General features: G+C 39.6%; 1 protein-coding gene across 1 annotated transcript in view; it reads right to left on the minus strand.

The window, feature by feature from the left end:
* Positions 1-6,456, minus strand: part of LOC139751921 (uncharacterized) — a 217,934-nt gene extending 211,478 nt beyond the window's left edge. The window contains 1 exon segment of the mRNA XM_071667621.1: positions 6,126-6,456. The gene's annotated coding sequence lies outside the window, so the exon portion shown is untranslated.
* Positions 6,457-7,556: the final 1,100 nt, after the last annotated feature.

Consider the following 7,556-nt stretch of genomic DNA (forward strand, 5'->3'; position numbering starts at 1 on the left):
TTGTTGGCAACAACTGACGGCGTCTCAAGCGACATCCGTCAAGTTGCTAACCAAAACTCCAAATCAGTACTTAACATTTCACATCATTAATACAGCCAGTTTTTGTGATTTGCGTCTTGACGAATGGTATGTAGTCTGCTTTAAGGTTTTTGACTGTTCATAACCACTAAATTCAAAACAATACATGAATCCCACAGCAAGATTTTTTTTTTTATTATTATCTGACAAATAATACAAAGATACAAATGTAGAGTTTCAAATGAGCTGTTTTTGTTTTTCAGTGGCAATATACGAATCAGTCATATCGTTTGGTAACGATAGTGAAGTATCTCCTTTGTTGAAATGTATAATTTTCATACCATGAGAAGTATATGAAGAAGTCTGTAGTGCACCAAAACTTTTCGCATGTGATAACTTGTATATAAACTGGCTGTACATTTTGAGGAGTTATTCACTATTATGCATTTTCTTTACCAGCATGCACAGTTACCTGATTAGCTTGTTCCATGAATCTACCATCTCTTACTATAGAATAAATCTTAAAAGATCCAGTCACTATCAATAGCTAAATTGTTCAGAAATAAGAAAGCTGTAATAATGGTTTCCCCTCTAACTTCTCTCGGCATGAGCGAATCTACATTAAAGTCACGAAGAACCATTAATGCTAAACCAAATCCTATCTTAACCGAAGCTTATATCAGTTGTTTCCCAAAATCTTTGGCTACTTAGTATCAGATATTATTCATCGGAATAATGAAGCTTTGGATCTTAGGCTGTTTAAATCAGTTTATCGGGATGATGATGCTGTGCACCTTAGGCTAATTAATATCATTTATTGCTTATCGGAATAATGATGTTTCGGATCTATGATGTTTCACAGTGATGTGGTAAACTTCATGCTGTTCAATTCCCACACTTTGTTTCACGTTCCCAGTGTGTGTGCGACTAATATTCGTTTTATGGGGAGAGGGTTTTACTGTCTTGCTATTCTTTCCATTAACTTTGGACATATACCATGTTTTAACCTTTTGTTTACAAACATACACATGTCCCCTAGCTTACACCAGGTAACCACATTCATCAATCAGCCCCAAGGAAATGTGTAAGTGGTTACTATCTGAGTGTTCCGGGAAGAGTTTTACACTCGTGTTGCTCCGTCCCTTAGTCTTGTATGTATGTACTAAGCCTTAATCTTACGTATACACATCCCAGCTTACGCCAGGTGCCCATACATCGACCAGCCCTTAAGGAGATAAAAAGCGGGATTGGCTTCGAGTCAGCAGTCTTGTCCGGGATTCGAACAAATGAAAGTACGCAAATAATATTAAAGTTTCCACTTGTATTTGATGAAGACTGAGCTCAATGTATACAAAACGTGTTTCATTCTACATCTTGAACACTTCCGTCACCAACAGTCACCACTTAACACTGAGTGGCAGGGGCAAGATTCCCGCCTCCATATTTACACCCTCACCCAACCTCTGGCCCGGACCTTATCATTGCCAGCAGAACCCCGCACTTTGTCTTATCTCCACCTGTAAAGCTACGATTGGTGCATTACGGTGCGAGTTCTAACTCTTGTAGCTCCTTTTTACCCAACTGAAAACCATAATTACCACTACCCATTCTCCAACTGGCTCCTTCTATACATCGCAATCATTACTTGTCACTTTTGTAAGTACAACTAGCCATTTCCATGTAGTCTTAAGTATCGTTAACCATTTCAATAACGTAACAATTACCACTAACTTTCATAATGGCCATTACTTCCTCCTTGTCTTCCCTACACATTTTCGTATGCGTTACCTGTTCGATGACCACAACACATATACAACACAACACATATACGAGTAACTGCCTCTGTTTTACCTGCGTTTTCTTTTTGTCGTTCCATTAGATTTCAGTCTGAATTGTAATCGCATTTCTTTACATAGCTTTCTATGATGTTGCAAGGTGCCGTTGTGGAGTTGTGTGGTGTTGCACTCGGCTGTGGGTGGAGGAAAACAGAAGACTCTTGTTTACAACGCCTGACACTCGTGTGAGCTGGTGCAGCCCAAACATCCACAAATACTGGTGAAAAATGTTTACTCACACAGCGGGAAGTTCGTTCGAATACTAACGTGTACGTTTGACCACACACACGCGCGCGTGCACACATAAAATAATCAAGAACTCATGCATGCAGTCATACCCTGTAACCCCTAGGGAGTAAAGACTAGTTAAGCTCTTTAAGATGATTTTTTACCCTTCAGTACCTTAACATTTCCTGAGTACGGTAATCTAATTGGTTTGTTGGTTAGTTGAGTTTCGGTCTTAAGGAATGATTGAGCCATTAAGGCTCCTTTATCTAGGCATTTAAAATTCTTATACCCCTTACAGTACAACTTAAATGGAATATTCAATCTCTTGGGTATGATGAGTGAAGTCATCATATCTCATTTCAATGAGTCTCCGTACTCAAGGGGGTTAAGTCGGCGTACTCAAAGGGTTAAAAAGTTGTAGGGAGGGGGGGGGGGGTTTAAATTCTTGTATCATTGCCCAGATTTCGAAAGACCAGGCATTAGTGTCAGGCGTGATGACACCTGGCAACTTTACAAGGCTACGTAAGATATGTTGTATCATTCTCATTACACAAGCTGATCTTCACTCTTGTTTTCTATCTTCTAAATTTATATATTATTCTTGTAAATTGCTCTGTTAGATTAACTTATCAGGAAGGTGGAGTTTTAACTGCAAGTGTTTTGTTTCATCAAGACCCTACGCTTGCAGCAAACTAACAAATTTTGAGGTTTATCTTCGTACAAGAAATGGGTGACCTTAACAATGAAAGTTGTGATATTGTAAGAGACTGTCATATAATTACCGCGAGACATTCCCTTCAGTGTCACAAGGTCTCGTGAACCCCGAGTGAGAGAGAGAGAGAGAGAGGGAGGTCGGTGTAAACGAACTCACAAGTTAGTAAGCAGCGGTTTGTTGGTTTACTCTAGACAGAAGGAGCTCTACTAGGCTGAGAAATGTTTACACCATATGGTGACGGACGAGTGGTGTTTCTCTCAGTGACCTGAGACCCCCAAGGAAAGCAGATGTGTTCATGTCTGTTTGTCTTCGTTGTCTTCTAGTCTGTACCATATGTCTTGTGCTGTTTTTTAATCTGACCCCTTGGACACGACTATACAATCCTTGAGCACAATGGTACGATTCTTGACCAAGTCGTCCACAACCATTGGGTGTCATGGCCTTCGACCTACCGTCCTGCTCAAAGATCGTACCGTTGCGTCCAAAAGACTGAACATGTGTCAAGCGTAGATGTTCTTCATTAATCATTTTCAACTTCTTGTGAGTGAAGGTTAATCTGTTCTCCCTCTGGCGCCAGATGGTGAAGGCAAGGCTGTCCCACCAGCCTTACTCGTTACATTCCCCCATCACACTATCTGGTTACATGACTTCACCCGCACTCAAACCCTTGTATAATTAACTTTCGGACCTCCCAGTCACATTCCTTTCATTCAAGTTACCATTGATCACAAAATAATTTACTTTACCATGAAAAATAAGCACTAAGGACCCGCGTCAGTCAACCCTTGCCATGTCATTAACGTAAAAGAAATCGCATCATAAGCCATGAATTACCGTTTATCTCTCATGAGCTAATATCTTTCGTGTTTCATGAATGAAAAGAGGCACACACACACACACACACACACACACACACACACACACACACACACACAAGATCTCCCCAAACCCACTACGACACCCGGGGAGGGCAAGATCCTCCCCTCCCCCCAAAAGCCCAGTATGACATTAAATCTTCCGACTAAAAAGGCAGCAGGCAACCCCCTCAAGGCACCCCCACCTCACCTACATAAATAAAATGTGTAAGCGAACTCGACTCGCTCTGATGTCATACACCGTAGTACACACGCTAAGCCAACACCACACGGCCCGGCACTATCACGGGACACGGCCTCAAGCTAACGTAGCACAGCATAAAGCTAACACAGCACACAGCCTGAACAGAACATAGCTAGACCCTGATACACCACAACCTGAACCTAACACAGCACACGGCCTGAACCTGAGGCAGCCCAGCTTGAAGCCAACACAGCACATAGCCAGAAATTACAAAGCCTGAAACTAACACAGCAAACGGCCTGAATCTAACACAGCATACAGGCTGAATCCAGTGCCAAGAACAGCACCAAAATAGGCGACCACAACCAGAAATTGTTCCCCCGTACATCTCCACTACTGATGTGATAAATATTATTAATTTGTCACTGTTATAATGTTCGATGTTAAGATCACTTCAAGGGTTGATGTTCATTCAGATCACTGAAGATGTACAATAAAATGATATTTATGGGCATCAGGTGAAATCTTAACACATCACTTCTCATCGTTTGTACCGAGAGCTCTTACCGGATGTGCCAGGCTGCTGCTTCCCACAGTTTCTTTATGATGACCAACCACTCGAGCAATGACCGTTATTATATTGTACCTTCATTTTCTCTCCCTATAATCAACGAAGTGCAACATTTTTTCTTTTTCATTTTCCTCTTCCTTTAATATTTACAGAGCTCAGATCCATCTTTTCTACATTCTCTCTACTCAGATTTCATTAATGGATATTCTAACAAGTGACATGTCGAAAAAATATAGACGGAACGACCATAAAGCACAACGATTCGGAGTTAATGGACACGAAGTGATCTTAAAGAGCACCGGCAGTTATCGTTACGGAATGTTTGAGAGGTTGGGATTGATAAGATCCAATTGGAAGCATTAACTAAAATACTGTCATAAATACCAACGTATTTATATGATTCTAGCAAATATTTGTCCACTGAAATAAAGAACATATCTGCACTAAGAATCATTTTCCTAAATAGGGGAGCAGTGAAATCTCCCTTCCCACCTTTGTGCAGGAATGACCTAAATACACACACATACACATAGTGGCACTGATCTTAACGGACACTGTCGGTAATCCTAATGTACAACGACAATCATCTTGATAGACACTATTTCCGATCTTAGACGAGGTTTTAACCGCTTTACCACTGATGAATAGGACAATAAATAGATGAACTCCACTGACACAAAGCATGGCTGATGTTTCTTGGAACTTAATGCTTGTCAGCTGGTAGACATCGTGAAAACATATCCACATCATAACGTGAGGTATATATATATATATATATATATATATATATATATATATATATATATATATATATATATATATATATATGGCTGAGCAAAATCCCACAAACTGTCGTCATAACACTAGCATCTACATTGTTTCCATCGTATTCTTCTTTTGTCTGTTTTCAAGATTGGTATCCCCTTTAGTCAAGTACACTCGAAGGTCAATATTCTCAATTTGATTTCCTTTCTGCTGGTACATTCCCACTACATATTGCTAAACTTCTCTCGCATTATCAGTATATGACTCCGTCTACGACTCTAATTTATGGTATAAATGAATATCAGGGTACGGCAGTATGTTTATGAATAATCTATGCAAAAGTAACCCTTATCAAAAGCCTATTATGATCCATAGTAAATTTTGATGTTTCATTCACCAAGGAAAATTAAAGTATTCCTCCAATTTAAGAAGCCTAACACTCATCCTACGGAAAATAATCATTACTTAAAAAAAATATTTTTTCCTTTAGTCAGTATCTACAACCGAGTCATGTCACATACAATTACATCTCTTAATATAGACCGATATCATGGAACTCAAAAAAAAAAAAAAAAACACATTTTACCTCAATATGATTCTTTTTTTTTACTGTTGATATGTGTGGTTCTCAGAATAGCCATACTATCTTTTTCTTTTCCATCTTTAATTCGTCAATGATTTGGGGTTTCACAATAACAATACATTAATCCATGTCTATGCTCTAAATGATCGATATCATATGATCCCATCAATACCACGCCTCACCGCAAAATCATCTTTTAAGTGGTCGATATTCTGGGCGAGATGCGAGAGCCGGGACGTTGAGCACAGCCTACCACTACACACAGATACACGCCCATCGTCCACGCTGATGCAACCCCACAGTTTTAACTAACATTTGCCAGCCACAGTACACCGCCGCATGTCATCATACCTTCACTATTTCTCTGCCTTTTCTTGTGTGAGTAATGGTGTCTCTCGCCTTCCACAGGTACGGGAAATGAACTTGACTCGGGTCTCGCCGTCAGCTTCCCCGGTTGAGAGGGAGAGTTCCAGGGCGTCCACACTCTCACTCAAGACACAAGTGCAACTGTGGTGTCACGTGATGGTCCTGCCAGGCCGAGTGCCCCAGTGCCACCTTTTTTTTTTCCCCCCCTTGCGGTTGGTAACTCTTGCCAGTATAGTTGCCAAACGTTGCTAGGGAAACTTAGGCAAACTTTGGCAAGGTGGGTACAAGACAAATCATAGCTCGTAACACTGGGTTGGAAAACAGTGAAAGCTATCTAACTCATACTGGCATTATAATAAAAAACTAGTGAAAGTATCATAAACATAATTAGTGCCAAGAATATTCCAATCTTTGGAATATCTATGGTGGACACCAGTTTGAACTGATTAATTCTAAATTCTAAGCCTTGGCTTTTATGTATGTTATGTATTTTTGTTTGATACATACTGCTCTGGTCTACCTCATCGACTATCTGTTCACCGTATTTCGATTCATCAAATGTCTCTAACTCAGCTATTAAGCATTATTTCACTTGTTTTATGAATGCGTTTCTTTTGTGTCTACATTATTATGATTTGATTGAAAGATACACATTTCTTCTTCCAGTACCATGTCGGATTCTTCTTAGTGTCTGTAGAATATACAGAATTCCATCTGTGTGCACTATGCCGGTCCTCTGAGTGTAAAGGTCTACTTTCTTTCCGAGAAGCAGCATGCCTACAAGATATGGAGTCTCAGTTCTTTGACTGACCTTAAGTAATGTGAATTCCCTTTGCCAGTATCTGCAGAACAATGCTCTCCTGTTCTGACAAGTTTCCAGGAACAAAGAACTCCGAAATCTGCGTTCGTTATATTTGGCCAGAGAACGGTTGGCGTGGCGGGTGGCGGCTTGGCTAGGATATTAGTATACAACATTATGGGGGGAACTCAGTGTTGAACACTTAAAAGTACATTGAGCACTCAGTACAAATCCTGAGCATATATATATATATATATATATATATATATATATATATATATATATATATATATATAATTATATTTATTCTTATGAGTCCACGGGAAATGAAACAATAAGTTCCCATGGGCACTTTCGTGTAATAATCACATCATCAGGGGAGATACAAGAAAGAAATATCAGTTGATATACAACGAAGAGACGTAGCTGGGACCAAATGGCGTCCTAGCTACGTCTCTTCGTTTTATATCAACTGACTTATATTTCTTTCTTGTATCTCCCCTGATGATGTGATTATTACACAAAAGTGCACTTGGGAACTTGTGTTTCATTTCCCAGTGGACTCATACGAATATACATATATATATTTCCAAATATATATATATATATATATATAT

Source organism: Panulirus ornatus, chromosome 12 (genome assembly GCF_036320965.1).
Source record: "Panulirus ornatus isolate Po-2019 chromosome 12, ASM3632096v1, whole genome shotgun sequence".
Lineage (NCBI taxonomy): Eukaryota > Metazoa > Arthropoda > Malacostraca > Decapoda > Palinuridae > Panulirus > Panulirus ornatus.